Below are 26,522 nucleotides of genomic sequence, written 5' to 3' on the forward strand. Positions count from 1 at the left end.
TCAGCTGGGGTAAGGTGGTGTACACACCCCTTGCTTAGATATAGTATACCTATGTCTAAACCTATATCTGGACACATGTAAACCTGTGAGCCACTCCTATAGAAAGGCCTCATCAATCCTGGAGGCTGAGTGCGTGGTTTTATGTGAGATGGAGCTCTAGCATGAGCTGAGCCTGTCTGCAGCCGTCGGGAACAAATCCCTAAGCTGTTTCAGGATAATGCCATACCATATACTATTAAGTGCCTTATAATCCTCGCGGGTATTTAGCAACTTTGGTTTGGCTTTATCAAAACATGTCGTGTAAGGTGTCATACGCTTTGGAATACCATCCCCTCGCCAGTTCTGGCGACGGGGATGGCATTCCACCCCTCTAGAGGGGTAAGACATGTTACTTTACTTTAATGCGGTTGATTTCTCCAAAGACCTTAAGATCCACAAAATGGATGCCTCTGCCACAGACAAATGTCTGGACCCCTGGAGCTGACCGAAACTCAGTCAAGGGGGTCCTGGACAAAGGGTTTCCTGTCACAGGAGGGTGTCACCGCCCTCCAGACAGGAGATAGTGTATTGTAGCAGGGAGGTTTGAAAGAAACCAGACACTGCTTGGGGCGCACAAGGCTGCCCCTTGCATAATCCGGCCAAACCGGTTCTGGGGCACTCCAGCCCTCGTGCCAGGGCGGCCTGGATCAAAGGAAGGGGGTGTATCCACCCACTTCCTGGGTCCCACCCATAGGAGGGGACCTAGCAGGTAATCACGCCCCCCAGATTCGAATAAGAGTGGGAGCAGTGCCAAGGCACATCAGATTTCCTGGAAGAAACATTAGAAACGAAACTCTGGACCCTTGGACTCCCATTTCAACGTGGAAGCCCGAAGAATCTCCCTTGTGGTCAAGGAGTGACCACCCTGCAGCAGCAGGCACCATCCAGCCCTCGACGTCTACTTAGTTGCAGTTCCCGCCGGAACTCGAGCAACTGAGATCGACGAGATCAAGCCTGCCCAGCTTCTAACAGCCCGATCCACAGTCCCTGCAAAGCTGAGACCCGTGGAGGCGACCGGAAGCGTGGGGCACGCCATCTTGAATTGACTACGAGACGCTGACCGTGCAGCCCACGAGTGACCCTCGAAGCTGTGCACCGGGGTTTGAGAAGCCCCCACCCTGAGCTACTCCTGAGCCGAAGTTCAGCCCTCCACACTCGACGAGTGTTGCGTGGGGCCCTTTGGCACGAGTTGGCTCAACGCGTTGGCCCGGTCACTTGCCAGCTGGCTTGTGGTCCCTGTGCCGACGAACTACCTAAGAAGACTTGTGATTCTGGTTGCTCCAGATCCACACCAGCTCCCCTGAAAAGGAGCCCCGACTCTGACCTTCCTGGTCCGAGTGAGAAGCAATCTTCCGATCCCGCGTGGATTGCTCTTGCCAAGGCTTGTTTGCTCCAAACCGGAATCCGACTGCACCGACGGTGAGAGCCTGTGTGGGACAGATCGTGACCTGCTCCTGGACGTCGCAGATGCCCCAGAGCCCACGTGACAGCGGAGAGAAGCTCCTCGACGACCACCTGATTGCGCCCGACATTGCCTGGTTCCGTCCTGGTTCCACCCTGGTCACTGCTGAGTGACCCAGACTCTGTCCCCTCTGCTTTCAGGTACTCTACAGCTTGAGTCCACCCTTGGACTCCACCGGACACTTCATCTTTAACCCGCCTGCAGCCCTTTCAGCTTCAAGCACCAAGAGCCTGCGAGTCAAAACCCGACGTCACTTCGACCCTGTGCACCCACTTCCTGTGGGTGAGGTAACTTTGCTCCGCCGGTGTTCCCACACTGGTGCACACCTCTAGGGTCTGTGTGTTAAGTTTTGTTCCTCTAGGTTCAGCGGAAGTGTCCTTTAACTTTAACTTTACAACTTTTACGCACCATTGGTTAACATTGGTGCGTGCGTGCGCTTTCCGCACATCTCCCGAATCCCGAGGGCCATTCCCGACTTCAGCATTGCTTGTCCTGACTGCTCCCAGCGATTCCCTAGGCCCTAGGCCTAACCACTGTTCGAGTGGCCTCTCTTATACCACTTGTTTAGTATATGGTTCGAGTGGCCCCCTGCCCTCATCCATAATTGTGCAACTTTGTATGTTTAAACAGTGCTTTTGATTTAACGCTTGTGCCCCTTTATTCATAAAGAATACTGGGGATTGTTTTTAGTAATAAACACATATATTTTTATAATATATACTTGTGTGGTGTCCTTTCATTTGGTATTACAGGATTGTATGTGGTAAAACAGCTCGCTTAACACGACCTCTTAAGTTAAGCCTTTAGGCTGCTTAGTCCATGCTACCCCTAGGATAGCTTGTCTAATAAGGTTGACTTACAACCAGACACCATAAGGGATTGTTTGGTCAGGTAGTAGGTGGTTCCAGAATTGGAAACATCCCCTACCAGGCCAACTTCTCACAGTTCACGAGAGGGATGGTTGCGCGTTGAGTGTTCTGACACAACCTTTTGGTGGTAAGCAACGCCCATGTGCCTATTTTTCTTCGACTTTAGACCCAGTAGCTAGAGCCTTGCCGAGTTGTTTAAGGGCAACAGCGGCAGCTGCGGCGTCCATTCGACAGTCCGCATGTTTAGTCATGGATAATATGCTCACGGTAATGGTTCCGCATGCAGTTGACACTCTATTGAATCGAACGAAAACTCAACATCTGACGAGTGCAAGATTGTCTGGATATGAGTTGACGTTATTGGCCAGTCACATACGGATAAAACGATGTAATGTGTTGAATCCAGCAACATTGCTGCCGATCGACGCAGAATCAAGTGGTGAAGCAGTACATGACTGCTATCTCAGAACTGAAGAGGAAACTAAGGGTCGTATTGACCTAAAAGATACTCCATTGACAGATCCCGATGGTACTTTGTATGTGGATGGTTCCTGTTTTAAGTTGCCGAACGGTGATGTGACGACTGCATATGCTGTAGTTACATTGAGAACGATTGTGGAAAGCGAGAGACTAAGTCAGAATTCGGCTCAGGCTGCCGAGTTAATCGCTTTGACGAGAGCGTGTGTGTTGTCTAAAGATAAACGGGTGAATGTGTTTACAGATAGTCAATACGCGTTTGGTGTGGCACATAGTTTTGGACGACTGTGGAGAGAGAGAGGATTCCTTACGTCGCATGGCACGAAGATTCAACATGGTCAGCTTGTAAATGATCTTTTAGATGCACTCACATTGCCTAAACAGGTGGCCATAGTCAAATGTAGCGCACATCAGAAAGTAACGGACGATGTGGGTCGTGGTAATGCGTTTGCGGATGAAACGGCTAAAGAGACGGCTAAAGATTTGACGACCAGAATGTATGTTACGAGCTCAGTAAGATGGCCAACAGAGACTGGTATGTGTGAAGACACATTTGAAAGTGTGAAAGGAATACAGAATGAAGCCACTGAGACGGAAAGGACAAAATGGAGAGAGAGCACGGGAAGATTGGATGAGAATGGATGTTGGATTGATCAATCAGAGAAGCAGAGATGGATGTTACCGGATGCGTATGTGCTCACTGTTGTTACAATGGCTCATGGTATGGCGCACATCAACACGAAAGGCATATGCAAGTTGTTGTCTCATGTATGGAAGAATGATGGGATTACTAAGTGCGCCGAGAGAGTGGTTAAGAATTGTATGGTGTGTTTGATGCACAATCCTGGTAAGGGCACTCCCACTCCACCTGGCCATTTTGCCCCTCCTACGTACCCTTTCGAAGTTATCCAGTTGGACTTTATCCACATGGAGAGATGTAATAACTTGAAGTATGTGCTGGTTGTGGTGTGTGCATTTTCTAGGTGGATTGAGGCCTACCCCCTTAAGGATAATACGGCTTTATCCACGGCAAAAATTTTGCTCAAAGAGTATTTTTCCCGCTACGGAATGCCTCGGGTTGTATGGTCGGACAACGGAAGTGAGTTTGTTGGGAGTGTGATGAAGAGTGTGTGTCGCGGGTTAGGGATTGTACAAAAATTTCATAGTGCAAATCATCCACAATCAGCAGGATTGGTGGAAGGATATAATGGCACTTTAAAACTGAAATTGGCTAAAATTCAGGCAACAACTGGTTTATCATGGCCCCTGGAAGTGTCCCGTGTCTCTGTAGTTTGTGCGCCGAAACAGGTATCCCATGAAGGTTATAGGTTTTGTTCCCTGGCACCGCTGGTACTGTTAAAAGTCCAGTCCTTCACTCCTATGGAAGGCCTCATCAATCCTGGAGGCAGAGTGCGTGGTTTCATGTGAGATGGAGCTCTAGCATGAGCTGAGCCTGTCTGCAGCTGTCGGGAACAACTCCCTAAGCTGTTTCAGGATAACGCCATACCATATACTCTTAAGTGCCTTATAATCCTCGCGGTTATATAGCATCTTTGGTTTGGCTTTATCAAAACATGTCGTGTAAGGTGTCATACGATTTGGAATACTATCCCCTCGCCAGTTCTGGCGACGGGGATAGCATTCCACCCCTCTAGAGGGGTAAGACATGTTACTTTACTTAAATGCGGTTAATTTCTAAAAGGGCCTTAGATCCACAAAATGGATGCCTCTGCCACAGACACGGGTCTGGACCCCTGCAGCTGACCGAAACTCCGCCAAATGGGGCCTGGACAAAGGGTTTCCTGTCGCAGGGGGGTTTTACCACCCTCCAGACAGGAGATAGTGGATTGTAGCAGGGAGGTCTGAAAGAAACCAGACACTGCTTGGGGCGCACAAGGCTGCCCCTTGCATAATCCGGCCAAACCGGTTCTGGGGCACTCCAGCCCTCGTGCCAGGGCGGCCTGGATCAAAGGAAGGGGGTTATCCACCCACTTCCTGGGTCCCACCCATAGGGGGGTGTAGGAGAGTAGGGTCTGCTATCCTATGGTCACCCCAAATTTTTGCTTTTTGCTTCACTGGTTTTCGACTACTGAGGCTGTGGGCCTGCTGATCAGACCCCCAGCCTGCTGTTCTCTCACTAAATTACTGACACATGTGCTATAGGCACATACCAATTGGAAATGGACTCCTTGTCAGCCCCTGTATAATGCACTATAGGTGCACAGGGCATAGGGGCCACCAAGGCCTACCAGGGGCTGCAGCATATTGTGAGAAGTTGGCCTGGTAGGGGATGTTTCCAATTCTGGAACCACCTACTACCTGACCAAACAATCCCTTATGGTGTCTGGTTGTAAGTCAACCTTATTAGACAAGCTATCCTAGGGGTAGCATGGACTAAGCAGCCTAAAGGCTTAACTTAAGAGGTCGTGTTAAGCGAGCTGTTTTACCACATACAATCCTGTAATACCAAATGAAAGGAGACCACACAAGTATATATTATAAAAATATATGTGTTTATTACTAAAAACAATCCCCAGTATTCTTTATGAATAAAGGGGCACAAGCGTTAAATCAAAAGCACTGTTTAAACATACAAAGTTGCACAATTATGGATGAGGGCAGGGGGCCACTCGAACCATATACTAAACAAGTGGTATAAGAGGGGCCACTCGAACAGTGGTTAGGCCTAGGGCCTAGGGAATCGCTGGGAGCAGTCAGGACAAGCAATGCTGAAGTCGGGAATGGCCCTCGGGATTCGGGAGATGTGCGGAAAGCGCACGCACGCACCAATGTTAACCAATGGTGCGTAAAAGTTGTAAAGTTAAAGTTAAAGGACACTTCCGCTGAACCTAGAGGAACAAAACTTAACACACAGACCCTAGAGGTGTGCACCAGTGTGGGAACACCGGCGGAGCAAAGTTACCTCACCCACAGGAAGTGGGTGCACAGGGTCGAAGTGGCGTCGGGTTTTGACTCGCAGGCTCTTGGTGCTTGAAGCTGAAAGGGCTGCAGGCGGGTTAAAGATGAAGTGTCCGGTGGAGTCCAAGGGTGGACTCAAGTTGTAGAGTACCTGAAAGCAGAGGGGACAGAGTCTGGGTCACTCAGCAGTGACCAGGGTGGAACCAGGACGGAACCAGGCAATGTCGGGCGCAATCAGGTGGTCGTCGAGGAGCTTCTCTCCGCTGTCACGTGGGCTCTGGGGCATCTGCGACGTCCAGGAGCAGGTCACGATCTGTCCCACGCAGGCTCTCACCGTCGGTGTAGTCGTCTTCCGGTTTGGAGCAAACAAGCCTTGGTAAGAGCAATCCACGCGGGATCTGAAGATTGCTTCTCACTCGGACCAGGAAGGTCAGAGTCGGGGCTCCTTTTCAGGGGAGCTGGTGTGGATCTGGAGCAACCAGAATCACAAGTCTTCTTAGGTAGTTCGTCGGCACAGGGACCACAAGCCAGCTGGCAAGTGACCGGGCCAACGCGTTGAGCCAAATAGTGCCAAAGAGCCCCACGCAGCACTCGTCGAGTGTGGAGGGCTGAACTTCGGCTCAGGAGTAGCTCAGGGTGGGTGCTTCTCAAACCCCGGTGCACAGCTTCGAGGGTCACTCGTGGGCTGCACGGTCAGCGTCTCGTGGTCAATTCAAGATGGCGTGCCCCACGCTTCCGGTCGCCTCCACGGGTCTCAGCTTTGCAGGGACTGTGGATCGGGCTGTTAGAAGCTGGGCAGGCTTGATCTCGTCGATCTCAGTCGCTCGAGTTCCGGCGGGAACTGCAACTAAGTAGACGTCGAGGGCTGGATGGTGCCTGCTGCTGCAGGGTGGTCACTCCTTGACCACAAGGGAGATTCTTCGGGCTTCCACGTTGAAATAGAGGGCGAAGGGTCCAGAGTTTCGTTTCTAATGTTTCTTCCAGGAAATCTGATGTGCATTGGCACTGCTCCCACTCTTATTCGAATCTGGTGGGCGTGATTACCTGCTAGGTCCCCTCCTATGGGTGGGACCCAGGAAGTGGGTGGATACACCCCCTTCCTTTGATCCAGGCCGCCCTGGCACGAGGGCTGGAGTGCCCCAGAACCGGTTTGGCCGGATTATGCAAGGGGCAGCCTTGTGCGCCCCAGGCAGTGTCTGGTTTCTTTCAAACCTCCCTGCTACAATACACTATCTCCTGTCTGGAGGGCGGTGACACCCTCCTGTGACAGGAAACCCTTTGTCCAGGACCCCCTTGACTGAGTTTCGGTCAGCTCCAGGGGTCCAGACATTTGTCTGTGGCAGAGGCATCCATTTTGTGGATCTTAAGGCCTTTGGAGAAATCAACCGCATTAAAGTAAAGTAACATGTCTTACCCCTCTAGAGGGGTGGAATGCCATCCCCGTCGCCAGAACTGGCGAGGGGATGGTATTCCAAAGCGTATGACACCTTACACGACATGTTTTGATAAAGCCAAACCAGAGTTGCTAAATAACCGCGAGGATTATAAGGCACTTAATAGTATATGGTATGGCATTATCCTGAAACAGCTTAGGGATTTGTTCCCGACGGCTGCAGACAGGCTCAGCTCATGCTAGAGCTCCATCTCACATAAAACCACGCACTCAGCCTCCAGGATTGATGAGGCCTTTCTATAGGAGTGGCTCACAGGCTTACATGTGTCCAGATATAGGTTTAGACATAGGTATACTATATCTAAGCAAGGGGTGTGTACACCACCTTACCCCAGCTGAGTGATCAGCCAGTTGTGTCAATTTAAGAACCAGCCAGGGGTGGCAAAAGATATGCTGCAGCCCCTGGTAGGCCTTAGTGGCTCCTGTGCCCTGTGCACCTATAGTGCATTCTACAGGGGCTGACAAGGAGTCCATTTCCAATTGGTATGTGCCTATAGCACATGTGTCAGTAATTTAGTGAGAGAACAGCAGGCTGGGGGTCTGATCAGCAGGCCCACAGCCTCAGTAGTCGAAAACCAATGAAGCAAAAAGCAAAAATTTGGGGTGACCATAGGATAGCAGACCCTACTCTCCTACACAACCCCCCCCCAAACGCAGGGACATTAAACTAACCTTGACCAGATAAGTCTTCATGTTCTAAGTGGAAGTACCTGGAGAGACCATCTGCATTACCATGGTCAGTCCCTGGGCGGTGCTCCACTGTAAAGTCCATCCCCTGTAGGGAAATGGACCACCTGAGTAGTTTGGGATTTTCACCCTTCATCTGATTAAGCCACAAGAGGGGCTTATGGTCTGTTTGCACCAGGAAGTGAGTTCCAAACAAGTAGGACCTCAACTTCTTTAATGCCCAAACCACAGCAAAGGCCTCCCTCTCAATGGCTGACCAACGTTTCTCTCTGGGAGTCAGCCTCCTGCTAATGAAAGCAATAGGCTGGTCTTGACCATCTTGATTAAGTTGTGAGAGCACAGCTCCCACCCCCAACTCAGAAGCATCTGTCTGAACAATGAACTGTTTGGAGTAGTCAGGACTCTTTAGGATAGGTGCAGAGCACATGGCCTTCTTCAGGTCTTCAAATGCCTTCTGACAGCTAACTGTCCACTGAACCTTTTTTGGCATCTTCTTGGATGTCAAGTCATTTAATGGTGTCACTATAGACCCATAGTTCTTCACAAACTTCCTGTAATACCCAGTCAGGCCCAAGAAGGCTCTGACTTGTGTCTGGGTAACTGGAGGAGCCCAGTCCTGTATGGCCTGGATTTTGCTCTCCAGTGGCTGAACCTGGCCCCCACCAACTAGGTGGCCCAGGTACACAACCTTACTCTGCCCTATCTGGCACTTAGTGGCCTTGATAGTTAGGCCTGCCTTTTGCAGGGCCTCCAAAACTCTCTTCAGGTGGATCAGGTGATCCTCCCAGGTGGAGCTAAAGACAGCAATATCATCCAGATAAGCTGCACAAAAGTCATCCAACCCAGTAAGGACTTGGTTCACCAACCTTTGGAAAGTGGCAGGTGCATTCTTCAAACCAAAGGGCATTACCACAAACTGATAATGTCCACTAGGGGTAGAGAATGCTGTCTTGGCCTTTGACTCCTCAGCTAGTCTGATTTGCCAGTAGCCAGCTGTCAGATCGAATGTGCTCAAAAACTTGGCAGAAGCCAATCTGTCAATGAGCTCATCTGCTCTTGGAATGGGGTGAGCATCTGTCCTAGTGACAGCATTGAGACCCCTGTAATCCACGCAAAACCTCATTTCTCTCTTACCATCTTGGGTATGAGGTTTTGGCACCAGGACTACTGGGCTGGCCCATGGGCTCTCTGATGGCTCAATCACTCCAAGCTCTAACATCTTTTGCACCTCAGCCTTGATGCAGTCTCTGACATGGTCAGGTTGCCTGTAGATCTTATTCTTGACAGGTAGACTGTCACCAGTGTCCACAACATGGGTACACCAGTCAGTCTGGCTGGGTGTGAGTGAAAACAAATGCCTGTGGGCCTGCAAAACTTGTCTGCAGTCCATCTGTTGCTGGTCAGTGAGGCTGCCTGCCAAGGCTACTCCATCAACTGAACCATCATCAGGGTTCTGAGAAAGCAGGTCTGGGAGAGGGTCACTCTCTTCCTCCTGTTCCCCATCTGTGGCCATGAGCAAGCTCATGTCCTCCCTGTCCACAAATGCTTTCAAGCGATTCACATGGATTACCCTCTGAGGGCTCCTGGGTGTTCCAAAGTCTACCAAGTAGGTGACTTCCCCCTTCTTCTCAATAATAGGATAGGGTCCACTCCATTTGTCTTGGAGTGCTGCTGGAGCCACTGGCTCCAGTACCCATACCTTCTGTCCTGGTTGGAACTCTACCAGCACAGCCTTTTGGTCATGCCAAGCTTTCTGCAATTCTTGGCTGGCCTCCAGGTTTTTGGATGCTCTTTCCATGTACTCAGCCATCCTGGAGCGGAGACCAAGTACATAGTCCACTATGTCTAGTTTGGGCTTTTTGAGAGGTAACTCCCATCCTTCCTTCACCAAACACAATGGACCTCTCACAGGGTGGCCAAACAAAAGTTCAAAAGGGCTGTAGCCAACCCCCTTTTGTGGGACCTCTCTGTAAGCAAAGAGCAGGCAGGGTAAAAGAATGTCCCATTTCCGCCTGAGCTTCTCTGGTAATCCTTTTATCATGCCTTTAAGGGTCTTGTTAAATCTCTCCACAAGCCCATTGCACTGTGGATGATATGGGGTGGTAAACTTATAGTTTACTCCACATTCCTTCCACATTGCTTTCAGATAGCTAGACATAAAATTCGTCCCTCTATCTGATAGTACCTCCTTAGGAAAGCCCACTCTTGAGAAAACTGCAATGAGGGCCTTTGCCACCACAGGTGCTGTGGTGGTCCTTAGGGGAATAGCCTCTGGATACCTGGTGGCATGATCCACTACCACCAGTATGAATCTGCTCCCAGATGCTGTTTGGGGGTCCATTGGACCCACAATATCAATTCCAACTCTCTCAAAGGGGACCCCCACCACAGGTAGTGGTATTAGGGGGGCCTTTGTTGTGCCACCTGACTTACCACTGGCTTGGCAAGTGACACAGGAGCGACAAAACTCCTTGACATCCTCTGACATGTGAGGCCAGTGAAAGTGTGGAACAAGCCTGTCCCACGTCTTGTTCTGGCCTAAGTGTCCTGCAAGGGGAATATCATGGGCCAAGGTAAGGAGGAATCCCCTAAACTGCAGAGGTATCACCAACCTCCTGGTCATGCCAGGCTTGGGGGCTCTAGCCTCTGAGTAAAGGAGTCCCTCATCCCAATACACAGTATGGGTACCTTGGGCATCCCCAGCAGCCTCAGCAGCAGCCTGCTGTCTGAGGGGTTCAAGGGAAGGGCAATCTAATTGAGCCTGCCTCAGGTCTGCCCTTGAGGGTCCCCCTGTCCCCAGAAACTCAACCTGGTCAGGTTCAAGCTCCTCAGAGACAGTCTCCTCTTGGACTGCAGAATCAGTTTCCTCTGAAACCTGATCCTCAACCTGGGGCAAGGTGGAAGGCGAGGCCTTTCCTCTCTTGCTCCTTCTCTTGGGTTGTGGCTGGTCTATTGTCTCAAGATCCACCACTGGTTCAGGAAGGCACTTCTTAGCCTGAGCCCTTGTCATGGCAAGGACATGCTCTGAAATCCCTAGCATTTCTGCATGAGTCCTGTACTCCACTTCTGACCATGCTGAGCTTTCAAGGTCATTGCCTAACAGACAGTCTACTGGTAGGTCTGCACTCACCACAACTTTCTTTAGGCCATCAACCCCTCCCCAGGAGAAGTTCACAACTGCCACACTATGGGAGGTAGTGGAGTTGCTGGCGTTGGTTACTAGGTAGCTCTCTCCTAGTACAATCTGTCCAGGGTCCACAAAGTCAGGTGTCACCATTGTGACACTGGCACATGTGTCCCTGTATGCTTGAGCCAGTTTCTCATTAATTAAGGGAGTCTGCCTGTATTTGCCCAGGTTAGTGGGGCTTACTGCAGTGGGCAACTCAATGTCCACATCATACAGGAGAACTGCCTGTGTAGGGACTCTGACTAGGCCAGATCCTACTTCAATACCCAGGGTCAACCCAGCTACACCCTTGGACTGTGTTCCACCACTGCTTACTGTACTTGGGGTTGCAGTTGCTTTAGGAGCGGTAGTGGTGGGAACTGGATTTGCCTTGGTGCACTCACTGCCCCAGTGTGAAACTGATTTGCAGGTATTACACCAAGGTGTCTTAGGACCTTTGTTCTTCTTCTTCTTGTTACCATTTTGGGAACCACCCTCCTTACTATTAGTTTGGGGGCCTGAAGACTTCTGGTCTTTTTCTTTATCTTTCTGATTCTGATTACCACCCTTCTGGTCTGTTTTCTTCTGGTCACCACCTTGGTTCTGGGGTTTCTGCTTAATCCTTGTTCTGACCCATTTGTCTGCCTTCTTTCCCAATTCTTGGGGAGAGGTCAGATCAGAGTCAATAAGGTATTGATGCAACAGCTGGTTTGTACAGTTATTAAGGATCTGTTCTCTCATCATAAGATTGTACAATCCTGTATAGTCTGAAACTTTACTTCCCTGCAACCAACCCTCCAAAGCCTTAGTGGCACACTCAACGAAATCAGTCCAGTCTTGAGTCTGTGCTTTCTGGGTGTCTCTGAACAACAACCTGTATTGCTCAGTGGTTAGGCCATACCCTTCAATGAGAGCACTCTTCAAAACAGAGTAGTTTTTGGCATCCTCAGGTCTAACTGTGAGGAGCCTGTCCCTCCCTTTCTCAGAAAAGGAGTACCACAAAATTGCAGCCCACTGTTCCTCAGGAACCTGCTGTACCATGCAGGCTCTCTCAAGAGCAGTCATCCATTTGTGGATGTCATCCCCTTCTTTGAAGGGGGCCACAATTTTAGTCAGGTTTCTATTGTCATAGGCCCTGTCTTTTTCTCTTGGAAAATTGCTGCCACCAGTGACATCTAAGCCACTTAATTTCTGCTCTCTTGCCAAGGCAAGTCTAGCTTGAGCCAAGGCTACCTCCTCCCTCTCTATCTGGAGTTTGACAGCCCTCATTCTGGCCCTATGTTCTAGCTTTTGAGAAGCACTCATGCCTCTCTGTGATTCCCTGGAGGCACTAGAAAAATGAGAGTCCCCTGAGGGAGATCTCACTCTTCTGTTGCCTGGGAGAATCCCATGTGGGGTTCTGGGGAGGTGCTGGCCCTCTCCATTCCCCAGTAGGTCCAAGTTGGCCTGGCTAAGCCTGCCAACTGGAACCTGGCTACCCTGATCCTGTACTTCTAAGTCCTCAACATCTGAGTCCTCCTCCAAGTCATCATCATCCTCCTCTTCAGGGGGATCAACTGCAGGGGGGTTCCCTCCAGTTCCTGTGTCTAGGGAAGCTGCTTTTGCCTTCTCTAAGTCATCCTGTTCTAGGATTTCTACCAGGATTAGGCAGGTGGGGCTTCTGCCCCTTTTTAACCCTCTTGCTTTGCACAAGGCAATCAAGTCTCTGCGGGTTAACTTGTCATATCCAAAAGTTGCCTGGGTAAGGTCAACTGTCACAGGAGTAGACCCTGAGGCTTTTCCTGTGTCAGACATGGTTACTAGTGAGGTGTAAGTGGTGCACTTACCTACACTAAGTGTTTTCCTACTGGACCTTGCTAGTGAGTTGTAGTCAGGGGTGTGCTACTCCCTTCAACCTACAACTACTAAGTTCAGTAGAACTTAATATGCTAAGCTTTTGATTTTATATGTACCTAGAGGTACTTGATGTGATCTTTCAATTTGATATAAAGATTGCAATGGTAAAACAACAGCAAGCTCAAATCCGCACCGCTGCTCACCAATGTGAGAAGTTGGCCTGGTAGGGGATGTTTCCAATTCTGGAACCACCTACTACCTGACCAAACAATCCCTTATGGTGTCTGGTTGTAAGTCAACCTTATTAGACAAGCTATCCTAGGGGTAGCATGGACTAAGCAGCCTAAAGGCTTAACTTAAGAGGTCGTGTTAAGCGAGCTGTTTTACCACATACAATCCTGTAATACCAAATGAAAGGACACCACACAAGTATATATTATAAAAATATATGTGTTTATTACTAAAAACAATCCCCAGTATTCTTTATGAATAAAGGGGCACAAGCGTTAAATCAAAAGCACTGTTTAAACATACAAAGTTGCACAATTATGGATGAGGGCAGGGGGCCACTCGAACCATATACTAAACAAGTGGTATAAGAGGGGCCACTCGAACAGTGGTTAGGCCTAGGGCCTAGGGAATCGCTGGGAGCAGTCAGGACAAGCAATGCTGAAGTCGGGAATGGCCCTCGGGATTCGGGAGATGTGCGGAAAGCGCACGCACGCACCAATGTTAACCAATGGTGCGTAAAAGTTGTAAAGTTAAAGTTAAAGGACACTTCCGCTGAACCTAGAGGAACAAAACTTAACACACAGACCCTAGAGGTGTGCACCAGTGTGGGAACACCGGCGGAGCAAAGTTACCTCACCCACAGGAAGTGGGTGCACAGGGTCGAAGTGGCGTCGGGTTTTGACTCGCAGGCTCTTGGTGCTTGAAGCTGAAAGGGCTGCAGGCGGGTTAAAGATGAAGTGTCCGGTGGAGTCCAAGGGTGGACTCAAGTTGTAGAGTACCTGAAAGCAGAGGGGACAGAGTCTGGGTCACTCAGCAGTGACCAGGGTGGAACCAGGACGGAACCAGGCAATGTCGGGCGCAATCAGGTGGTCGTCGAGGAGCTTCTCTCCGCTGTCACGTGGGCTCTGGGGCATCTGCGACGTCCAGGAGCAGGTCACGATCTGTCCCACGCAGGCTCTCACCGTCGGTGCAGTCGGCTTCCGGTTTGGAGCAAACAAGCCTTGGTAAGAGCAATCCACGCGTGTGAGAAGTTGGCCTGGTAGGGGATGTTTCCAATTCTGGAACCACCTACTACCTGACCAAACAATCCCTTATGGTGTCTGGTTGTAAGTCAACCTTATTAGACAAGCTATCCTAGGGGTAGCATGGACTAAGCAGCCTAAAGGCTTAACTTAAGAGGTCGTGTTAAGCGAGCTGTTTTACCACATACAATCCTGTAATACCAAATGAAAGGACACCACACAAGTATATATTATAAAAATATATGTGTTTATTACTAAAAACAATCCCCAGTATTCTTTATGAATAAAGGGGCACAAGCGTTAAATCAAAAGCACTGTTTAAACATACAAGTTGCACAATTATGGATGAGGGCGGGGGGCCACTCAAACCATATACTATACATATGCAGTCCTTTCTGTTAGGAAGGACCCAAAGAATACAACTGGGGGAAGAAACTTCCGCAGTGGGGAAATTAGAATGTGGGGTGCCCCAGGGCTCGGCCCTGTCCCCACTTCTATTTAACCTATACTTGCAACCTCTGATTGCCTCTCTGGCGCACATGGGCTGCACAGTATTCAACTACGCGGACGACACGCAGCTGTTGCTGAGTGTCGACAACACAAGTGCTGCACAACTTCAAACTCAGAACATCTTGAGATACACAGTCCAATGGATGACAGGAAATCTTTTAAAAATCAACCCAGACAAGACTGAGGTACTGGTGATTCCATCCGCCACCTCACCATGGTGTGACCTCTACTGGCCCGCAGAGTTAGGCCCGGCCCCAAAACCCAGTCTGAACGTGAAGAGCTTGGGGATTAAATTAGACTGCGACCTATCAATGGCCAATCAGATCCTTTCAGTGGTGGGTAGCTGCACTAACATCATCCGGCAGCTACGAAAGCTAGTACCCGTCATCTCCCAATCCATGCTGCGCTCGATTGTCGCAGCCACCGTGATCTCAAGGATAGATTACGGCAATGCCCTCTACCTTGGCCTGCCAAAAACCTTGACAAATAGGCTACAGGTTGTGATGAATGATGCGGCTCGTCTTATTTTTAGACTGCCAAGACGAGCCAAAGCATCTCCCCTGTTACAGAGCCTTCATTGGCTCCCTATTAAGGAGCGAGTGGATTTTAAAAGTTTGTGCATTGCTCACAAAGCCATTTATGGCATGGCGCCCGCATACATTAAAGATCGTGTGGCGGTGTACAGCCCAATGAGAACTCTCAGATCCTCCGACTCTCAACTACTGGTCTGCCCGCGGTACAAACTTGTTACCAAGGGAGGAAGAGCCTTCTCGGTGCTAGTTCCTCAGTTATGGAACTCACTACCTGAGTCGCTGCGCAGGGAAGAGAACCTCCTACGCTTTAGAAGGGGGTTAAAAACGCTGTTGTTCAGGAAGTCCTTGAGTGCCAACTAGGATAGTGGACGCTTTTCTCTGTGTTGCTAAAGTTGTTGTTTGTACCATCGATTCCCGAGCGCTTAGAGACCTGCAGGTGATTGGGCGCGTTACAAATCACAAATAACAATAACAATAACAATAACAACTAAACAAGTGGTATAAGAGAGGCCACTCGAACAGTGGTTAGGCCTAGGGCCTAGGGAATCGCTGGGAGCAGTCAGGACAAGCAATGCTGAAGTCGGGAATGGCCCTCGGGATTCGGGAGATGTGCGGAAAGCGCACGCATGCACCAATGTTAACCAATGGTGCGTAAAAGTCAAATAGTTAAAGTTTAAGGACACTTCCGCTGAACCTAGAGGAACAAAACTTAACACACAGACCCTAGAGGTGTGCACCAGTGTGGGAACACCGGCGGAGCAAAGTTACCTCACCCACAGGAAGTGGGTGCACAGGGTCGAAGTGGCGTCGGGTTTTGACACGCAGGCTCTTGGTGCTTGGAGCTGAAAGGGCTGCAGGCAGGGTGAAGACGAAGTGTCCGGTGGAGTCCAAGGGTGGACTCAAGTTGTAGAGTACCTGAAAGCAGAGGGGACAGAGTCTGGGTCACTCAGCAGTGACCAGGGTGGAACCAGGACGGAACCAGGCAATGTCGGGCGCAATCAGGTGGTCGTCGAGGAGCTTCTCTCCGCTGTCACGTGGGCTCTGGGGCATCTGCGACGTCCAGGAGCAGGTCACAATCTGTCCCACGCAGGCTCTCACCGTCGGTGCAGTCGGCTTCAGGTTTGGAGCAAACAAGCCTTGGTAAGAGCAATCCACGCAGGATCGGAAGATTGCTTCTCACTCGGACCAGGAAGGTCAGAGTCGGGGCTCCTTTTCAGGGGAGCTGGTGTGGATCTGGAGCAACCAGATTCACGAGTCTTCTTTGGTAGTTCGTCGGCACAGGGACCACAAGCCAGCTGGCAAGTGACCGGGCCAACGCGTTGAGCCAAATCGTGCCAAAGGGCCCCACGCAGCACTCGTCGAGTGTGGAGGGCTGAACTTCGGCTCAGGAGTAGCTCAGGGTGGGGGCTTCTCAAACCCCGGTGTACAGCTTCGAGGGTCACTCGTGGGCTGCACGGTCAGCGTCTCGTGGTCACTTCAAGATGGCGTGCCCCACGCTTCCGGTCGCCTCCACGGGTCTCAGCTTTGCAGGGACTGTGGATCGGGCTGTTAGAAGCTGGGCAGGCTTGATCTCGTCGATCTCAGTCGCTCGAGTTCCGGCGGGAACTGCAAATAAGTAGACGTCGAGGGCTGGATGGTGCCTGCTGCTGCAGGGTGGTCACTCCTTGACCACAAGGGAGATTCTTCGGGCTTCCACGTTGAGATGGAGGGCGAAGGGTCCAGAATATCGTTTCAAATGTTTCTTCCAGGAAATCTGATGTGCATTGGCACTGCTCCCACTCTTATTCGAATCTGGTGGGCGTGATTACCTGCTAGGTCCCCTCCTATGGGTGGGACCCAGGAAGTGGGTGGATACACCCCCTTCCTTTGATCCAGGCCGCCCTGGCACGAGGGCTGGAGTGCCCCAGAACCGGTTTGGCCGGATTATGCAAGGGGCAGCCTTGTGCGCCCCAGGCAGTGTCTGGTTTCTTTCAAACCTCCCTGCTACAATACACTATCTCCTGTCTGGAGGGCGGTGACACCCTCCTGTGACAGGAAACCCTTTGTCCAGGACCCCCTTGACTGGGTTTCGGTCAGCTCCAGGGGTCCAGACATTTGTCTGTGGCAGAGGCATCCATTTTGTGGATCTTAAGGCCTTTGGAGAAATCAACCGCATTAAAGTGAAGTAACATGTCTTACCCCTCTAGAGGGGTGGAATGCCATCCCCGTCGCCAGAACTGGCGAGGGGATGGTATTCCAAAGCGTATGACACCTTACACGACATGTTTTGATAAAGCCAAACCAGAGTTGCTAAATAACCGCGAGGATTATAAGGCACTTAATAGTATATGGTATGGCATTATCCTGAAACAGCTTAGGGATTTGTTCCCGACGGCTGCAGACAGGCTCAGCTCATGCTAGAGCTCCATCTCACATAAAAACCATGCACCCAGCCTCCAGGATTGGTGAGGCCTGTCTATAGGAGTGGCTCACAGGTTTACATGTGTCCAGATATAGGTTTAGACATAGGTATACTATATCTAAGCAAGGGGTGTGTACACCACCTTACCCCAGCTGAGTGATCAGCCAGTTGTGTCAATTTAAGAACCAGCCAGGGGTGGCAAAAGATATGCTGCAGCCCCTGGTAGGCCTTAGTGGCTCCTGTGCCCTGTGCACCTATAGTGCATTCTACAGGGGCTGACAAGGAGTCCATTTCCAATTGGTATGTGCCTATAGCACATGTGTCATTAATTTAGTGAGAGAACAGCAGGCTGGGGGTCTGATCAGCAGGCCCACAGCCTCAGTAGTCGAAAACCAGTGAAGCAAAAAGCAAAAATTTGGGGTGACCATAGGATAGCAGACCCTACTCTCCTACACAACCCCCCCCAAACGCAGGGACATTAAACTAACCTTGACCAGATAAGTCTTCATGTTCTAAGTGGAAGTACCTGGAGAGACCATCTGCATTACCATGGTCAGTCCCTGGGCGGTGCTCCACTGTAAAGTCCATCCCCTGTAGGGAAATGGACCACCTGAGCAGTTTGGGATTTTCACCCTTCATCTGATTAAGCCATAAGAGGGGCTTATGGTCTGTTTGCACCAGGAAGTGAGTTCCAAACAAGTAGGACCTCAACTTCTTTAATGCCCAAACCACAGCAAAGGCCTCCCTCTCAATGGCTGACCAACGTTTTTCTCTTGGGGTTAGCCTCCTGCTAATGAAAGCAATTGGCTGGTCTTGACCATCTTGATTAAGTTGTGAGAGTACAGCTCCCACCCCCAACTCAGAAGCATCTGTCTGAACAATGAACTGTTTGGAGTAGTCAGGACTCTTTAGGATAGGTGCAGAGCACATGGCCTTCTTCAGGTCTTCAAATGCCTTCTGACAGCTAACTGTCCACTGAACCTTTTTTGGCATCTTCTTGGATGTCAAGTCATTTAATGGTGTCACTATAGACCCATAGTTTTTCACAAACTTTCTGTAATACCCAGTCAGGCCCAAGAAGGCTCTGACTTGTGTCTGGGTAACTGGAGGAGCCCAGTCCTTTATGGCCTGGATTTTGCTTTCCAGTGGCTGAACCTGGCCTCCACCTACTAGGTGGCCCAGGTATACAACCTTACTCTGCCCTATCTGGCACTTTGTGGCCTTGATAGTTAGGCCTGCCTTTTGCAGGGCCTCCAAAACTTTCTTCAGGTGGATTAGGTGATCCTCCCAGGTGGAGCTAAAGACAGCAATATCATCTAGATAAGCTGCACAAAAGTCATCCAACCCAGTAAGGACTTGGTTCACCAACCTTTGGAAAGTGGCAGGTGCATTCTTCAAACCAAAGGGCATTACCACAAACTGATAATGTCCACTAGGGGTAGAGAATGCTGTTTTGGCTTTTGACTCCTCAGCTAGTCTGATTTGCCAGTAGCCAGCTGTCAGATCAAATGTGCTCAGAAACTTGGCAGAAGCCAATCTGTCAATGAGCTCATCTGCTCTTGGAATGGGGTGAGCATCTGTCCTAGTGACAGCATTGAGACCCCTGTAATCCACGCAAAACCTCATTTCTCTCTTACCATCTTGGGTATGAGGTTTTGGCACCAGGACTACTGGGCTGGCCCATGGGCTCTCTGATGGCTCAATCACTCCAAGCTCCAACATCTTTTGCACCTCAGCCTTGATGCAATCCCTGACATGATCAGGTTGCCTGTAGATCTTATTCTTGACAGGCAGACTGTCACCAGTGTCCACAACATGGGTACACCAGTCAGTTTGGCTGGGTGTGAGTGAAAACATTTGCCTGTGAGCCTGCAAAACTTGTCTGCAGTCCCTCTGTTGCTGGTCAGTGAGGCTGCCTGCCAAGGCTACTCCATCAACTGAACCATCATCAGGGTTCTGAGAAAGCAGGTCTGGGAGAGGGTCACTCTCTTCCTCCTGTTCCCCATCTGTGGCCATGAGCAAGCTCATGTCCTCCCTGTCCACAAATGCTTTCAAGCGGTTCACATGGATTACCCTGTGAGGGCTCCTGGGTGTTCCAAAGTCTACCAAGTAGGTGACTTCCCCTTTCTTCTCAATAATAGGATAGGGTCCACTCCATTTGTCTTGGAGTGCTGCTGGAGCCACTGGCTCCAGTACCCATACCTTCTGTCCTGGTTGGAACTCTACCAGCACAGCCTTTTGGTCATGCCAAGCTTTCTGCAATTCTTGGCTGGCCTCCAGGTTTTTGGATGCTCTTTCCATGTACTCAGCCATCCTGGAGCGGAGACCAAGTACATAGTCCACTATGTCTAGTTTGGGCTTTTTGAGAGGTAACTCCCATCCTTCCTTCACCAAACACAATGGACCTCTCACAGGGTGGCCAAACAAAAGTTCAAAAGGGCTGTAGCCAACCCCCTTCTGTGGGACCTCTCTGTAAGCAAAGAGCAGGCAGGGTAAAAGAATGTCCCATTTCCGCCTGAGCTTCTCTGGTAATCCCTTTATCATGCCTTTAAGGGTCTTGTTAAATCTCTCCACAAGCCCATTGCATTGTGGATGATATGGGGTGGTAAACTTATAGTTTACTCCACATTCCTTCCACATTGCTTTTAGATAGCTGGACATAAAATTTGTCCCTCTATCTGATAGTACCTCCTTAGGAAAGCCCACTCTTGAGAAAACTGCAATGAGGGCTTTTGCCACCACAGGTGCTGTGGTGGTCCTTAGGGGAATAGCCTCTGGGTACCTGGTGGCATGATCCACTACCACCAGTATGAATCTGTTCCCAGATGCTGTTTGGGGCTCCATTGGACCCACAATATCAATTCCAACTCTCTCAAAGGGGACCCCCACCACAGGTAGTGGTATTAGGGGGGCCTTTGTTGTGCCACCTGACTTACCACTGGCTTGGCAAGTGACACAGGAGCGACAAAACTCCTTGACATCCTCTGACATGTGAGGCCAGTGAAAGTGTGGAACAAGCCTGTCCCACGTCTTGTTCTGGCCTAAGTGTCCTGCAAGGGGAATATCATGGGCCAAGGTAAGGAGGAATCCCCTAAACTGCAGAGGTATCACCAACCTCCTGGTCATGCCAGGCTTGGGGGCTCTAGCCTCTGAGTAAAGGAGTCCCTCATCCCAATACACAGTATGGGTACCTTGGGCATCCCCAGCAGCCTCAGCAGCAGCCTGCTGTCTGAGGGGTTCAAGGGAAGGGCAATCTAATTGAGCCTGCCTCAGGTCTGCCCTTGAGGGTCCCCCTGTCCCCAGAAACTCAACCTGGTCAGGTTCAAGCTCCTCAGGGACAGTCTCCTCTTGGACTGCAGAATCAGTTTCCTCTGAAACCTGATCCTCAACCTGGGGCAAGGTGGAAGGCGAGGCCTTTCCTCTCTTGCTCCTTCTCTTGGGTTGTGGCTGGTCTATTGTCTCAAGATCCACCACTGGTTCAGGAAGGCACTTCTTAGCCTGAGCCCTTGTCATGGCAAGGACATGCTCTGAAATCCCTAGCATTTCTGCATGAGTCCTGTACTCCACTTCTGACCATGCTGAGCTTTCAAGGTCATTGCCTAACAGACAGTCTACTGGTAGGTCTGCACTCACCACAACTTTCTTTAGGCCATCAACCCCCCCCCAGGAGAAGTTCACAACTGCCACACTATGGGAGGTAGTGGAGTTGCTTGCATTGGTTACTAGGTAGCTCTCTCCTAGTACAATCTGTCCAGGGTCCACAAAGCCAGGGGTCACCATGGTGACACTAGCACATGTGTCCCTGTAAGCTTGAGCCAGTTTCTCATTTATTAAGGGAGTCTGCCTGTATTTGCCCAGGTTAGTGGGGCTTACTGCAGTGGGCAACTCAATGTCCACATCATACAGGAGAACTGCCTGTGTAGGGACTCTGACTAGGCCAGATCCTACTTCAATACCCAGGGTCAACCCAGCTACACCCTTGGACTGTGTTCCACCACTGCTTACTGTACTTGGGGTTGCAGTTGCTTTAGGAGCTGTAGTGGTGGGAACTGGATTTGCCTTGGTGCACTCACTGCCCCAGTGTGAAACTGATTTGCAGGTATTACACCAAGGTGTCTTTGGACCTTTGTTCTTCTTCTTCTTGTTACCATTTTGGGAACCACCCTCCTTACTATTAGTTTGGGGGCCTGAAGACTTCTGGTCTTTTTCTTTATCTTTCTGATTCTGATTACCACCCTTCTGGTCTGTTTTCTTCTGGTCACCACCTTGGTTCTGGGGTTTCTGCTTAATCCTTGTTCTGACCCATTTGTCTGCCTTCTTTCCCAATTCTTGGGGAGAGGTCAGATCAGAGTCAATAAGGTATTGATGCAACAGCTGGTTTGTACAGTTATTAAGGATCTGTTCTCTCATCATAAGATTGTACAATCCTGTATAGTCTGAAACTTTACTTCCCTGTAACCAACCCTCCAAAGCCTTAGTGGCACACTCCACAAAATCAGTCCAGTCTTGAGTCTGTGCTTTCTGGGTGTCTCTGAACAACAACCTGTATTGCTCAGTGGTTAGGCCATACCCTTCAATGAGAGCACTCTTCAAAACAGAGTAGTTTTTGGCATCCTCAGGTCTAACTGTGAGGAGCCTGTCCTTCCCTTTCTCAGGAAAGGAGTACCACAAAATTGCAGCCCACTGATTCTCAGGAACCTGCTGTACCATGCAGGCTCTCTCAAGAGCAGTCATCCATTTGTGGATGTCATCCCCTTCTTTAAAGGGGGGCACAATCTTGGTCAGGTTTCTATTGTCATAGGCCCTGTCTTTTTCTCTTGGAAAATTGCTGCCACCAGTGACATCTAAGCCACTTAATTTCTGCTCTCTTGCCAAGGCAAGTTTAGCTTGAGCTAAGGTAAGCTTAGCTTGACTCAGGGCTACCTCCTCTCTCTCTATCTGGAGTCTGACAGCCCTCATTCTAGCCCTATGCTCAGCTTTCTGAGAAGCACTCATGCCTCTCTCTGATTCTCTGGAGGCACTAGAAAGATGAGAGTCCCCTGAGGGAGATCTCACTCTTCTGTTGCCTGGGAGAATCATATGTTGGGTTCTGGGGAGGTGCTGGCCCTCTCCATTCCCCAGTAGGTCCAAGTTGGCCTGGCTAAGCCTACCAACTGGAACCTGGCTACCCTGATCCTGTACTCCTAAGTCCTCAACATCTGAGTCCTCATCCAAGTCATCATCATCCTCCTCTTCAAGGGGATCAACTGCAGGGGGGTTCCCTCCAGTTCCTGTATCTAGGGAAGCTGCTTTTGCCTTCTCTAAGTCATCCTGTTCTAGGATTTCTACCAGGATTAGGCAGGTGGGGCTTCTGCCCCTTTTTAACCCTCTTGCTTTGCACAAGGCAATCAAGTCTCTGCGGGTTAGTTTGTCATATCCAAAAGTTGCCTGGGTAGGGTCAACTGTCACAGGACTAGACCCTGAGGCCTTTCCTGTGTCAGACATGGTTACTAGTGAGGTGTAAGTGGTGCACTTACCTACACTAAGTGTTTTCCTACTGGACCTTGCTAGTGAGTTGTAGTCAGGGGTGTGCTACTCCCTTCAACCTACAACTACTAAGTTCAGTAGAACTTAATATGCTAAGCTTTTGATTTTATATGTACCTAGAGGTACTTGATGTGATCTTTCAATTTGATATAAAGATTGCAATGGTAAAACAACAGCAAGCTCAAATCCGCACCGCTGCTCACCAATGTGAGAAGTTGGCCTGGTAGGGGATGTTTCCAATTCTGGAACCACCTACTACCTGACCAAACAATCCCTTATGGTGTCTGGTTGTAAGTCAACCTTATTAGACAAGCTATCCTAGGGGTAGCATGGACTAAGCAGCCTAAAGGCTTAACTTAAGAGGTCGTGTTAAGCGAGCTGTTTTACCACATACAATCCTGTAATACCAAATGAAAGGACACCACACAAGTATATATTATAAAAATATATGTGTTTATTACTAAAAACAATCCCCAGTATTCTTTATGAATAAAGGGGCACAAGCGTTAAATCAAAAGCACTGTTTAAACATACAAGTTGCACAATTATGGATGAGGGCGGGGGGCCACTCAAACCATATACTAAACAAGTGGTATAAGAGAGGCCACTCGAACAGTGGTTAGGCCTAGGGCCTAGGGAATCGCTGGGAGCAGTCAGGACAAGCAATGCTGAAGTCGGGAATGGCCCTCGGGATTCGGGAGATGTGCGGAAAGCGCACGCATGCACCAATGTTAACCAATGGTGCGTAAAAGTCAAATAGTTAAAGTTTAAGGACACTTCCGCTGAACCTAGAGGAACAAAACTTAACACACAGACCCTAGAGGTGTGCACCAGTGTGGGAACACCGGCGGAGCAAAGTTACCTCACCCACAGGAAGTGGGTGCACAGGGTCGAAGTGGCGTCGGGTTTTGACACGCAGGCTCTTGGTGCTTGGAGCTGAAAGGGCTGCAGGCAGGGTGAAGACGAAGTGTCCGGTGGAGTCCAAGGGTGGACTCAAGTTGTAGAGTACCTGAAAGCAGAGGGGACAGAGTCTGGGTCACTCAGCAGTGACCAAGGTGGAACCAGGACGGAACCAGGCAATGTCGGGCGCAATCAGGTGGTCGTCGAGGAGCTTCTCTCCGCTGTCACGTGGGCTCTGGGGCATCTGCGACGTCCAGGAGCAGGTCACGATCTGTCCCACGAAGGCTCTCACCGTCGGTGCAGTCGGCTTCAGGTTTGGAGCAAACAAGCCTTGGTAAGAGCAATCCACGCAGGATCGGAAGATTGCTTCTCACTCGGACCAGGAAGGTCAGAGTCGGGGCTCCTTTTCAGGGGACCTGGTGTGGATCTGGAGCAACCAGATTCACGAGTCTTCTTTGGTAGTTCGTCTGCACAGGGACCACAAGCCAGCTGGCAAGTGACCGGGCCAACGCGTTGAGCCAAATCGTGCCAAAGGGCCCCACGCAGCACTCGTCGAGTGTGGAGGGCTGAACTTCGGCTCAGGAGTAGCTCAGGGTGGGGGCTTCTCAAACCCCGGTGTACAGCTTCGAGGGTCACTCGTGGGCTGCACGGTCAGCGTCTCGTGGTCACTTCAAGATGGCGTGCCCCACGCTTCCGGTCGCCTCCACGGGTCTCAGCTTTGCAGGGACTGTGGATCGGGCTGTTAGAAGCTGGGCAGGCTTGATCTCGTCGATCTCAGTCGCTCGAGTTCCGGCGGGAACTGCAAATAAGTAGACGTCGAGGGCTGGATGGTGCCTGCTGCTGCAGGGTGGTCACTCCTTGACCACAAGGGAGATTCTTCGGGCTTCCACGTTGAGATGGAGGGCGAAGGGTCCAGAATATCGTTTCAAATGTTTCTTCCAGGAAATCTGATGTGCATTGGCACTGCTCCCACTCTTATTCGAATCTGGTGGGCGTGATTACCTGCTAGGTCCCCTCCTATGGGTGGGACCCAGGAAGTGGGTGGATACACCCCCTTCCTTTGATCCAGGCCGCCCTGGCACGAGGGCTGGAGTGCCCCAGAACCGGTTTGGCCGGATTATGCAAGGGGCAGCCTTGTGCGCCCCAGGCAGTGTCTGGTTTCTTTCAAACCTCCCTGCTACAATACACTATCTCCTGTCTGGAGGGCGGTGACACCCTCCTGTGACAGGAAACCCTTTGTCCAGGACCCCCTTGACTGGGTTTCGGTCAGCTCCAGGGGTCCAGACATTTGTCTGTGGCAGAGGCATCCATTTTGTGGATCTTAAGGCCTTTGGAGAAATCAACCGCATTAAAGTGAAGTAACATGTCTTACCCCTCTAGAGGGGTGGAATGCCATCCCCGTCGCCAGAACTGGCGAGGGGATGGTATTCCAAAGCGTATGACACCTTACACGACATGTTTTGATAAAGCCAAACCAGAGTTGCTAAATAACCGCGAGGATTATAAGGCACTTAATAGTATATGGTATGGCATTATCCTGAAACAGCTTAGGGATTTGTTCCCGACGGCTGCAGACAGGCTCAGCTCATGCTAGAGCTCCATCTCACATAAAAACCATGCACCCAGCCTCCAGGATTGGTGAGGCCTGTCTATAGGAGTGGCTCACAGGTTTACATGTGTCCAGATATAGGTTTAGACATAGGTATACTATATCTAAGCAAGGGGTGTGTACACCACCTTACCCCAGCTGAGTGATCAGCCAGTTGTGTCAATTTAAGAACCAGCCAGGGGTGGCAAAAGATATGCTGCAGCCCCTGGTAGGCCTTAGTGGCTCCTGTGCCCTGTGCACCTATAGTGCATTCTACAGGGGCTGACAAGGAGTCCATTTCCAATTGGTATGTGCCTATAGCACATGTGTCATTAATTTAGTGAGAGAACAGCAGGCTGGGGGTCTGATCAGCAGGCCCACAGCCTCAGTAGTCGAAAACCAGTGAAGCAAAAAGCAAAAATTTGGGGTGACCATAGGATAGCAGACCCTACTCTCCTACAACGCGGGATCGGAAGATTGCTTCTCACTCGGACCAGGAAGGTCAGAGTCGGGGCTCCTTTTCAGGGGAGCTGGTGTGGATCCGGAGCAACCAGAATCACAAGTCTTCTTAGGTAGTTCATCGGCACAGGGACCACAAGCCAGCTGGCAAGTGACCGGGCCAACGCGTTGAGCCAAATAGTGGCAAAGGGCCCCACGCAGCACTCGTCGAGTGTGGAGGGCTGAACTTCGGCTCAGGAGTAGCTCAGGGTGGGGGCTTCTCAAACCCCGGTGCACAGCTTCGAGGGTCACTCGTGGGCTGCACGGTCAGCGTCTCGTGGTCAATTCAAGATGGCGTGCCCCACGCTTCCGGTCGCCTCCACGGGTCTCAGCTTTGCAGGGACTGTGGATCGGGCTGTTAGAAGCTGGGCAGGCTTGATCTCGTCGATCTCAGTCGCTCGAGTT

This window comes from Lissotriton helveticus, chromosome 1_2 (genome assembly GCF_964261635.1).
Source record: "Lissotriton helveticus chromosome 1_2, aLisHel1.1, whole genome shotgun sequence".
Classification (NCBI taxonomy): Eukaryota; Metazoa; Chordata; class Amphibia; order Caudata; family Salamandridae; genus Lissotriton; species Lissotriton helveticus.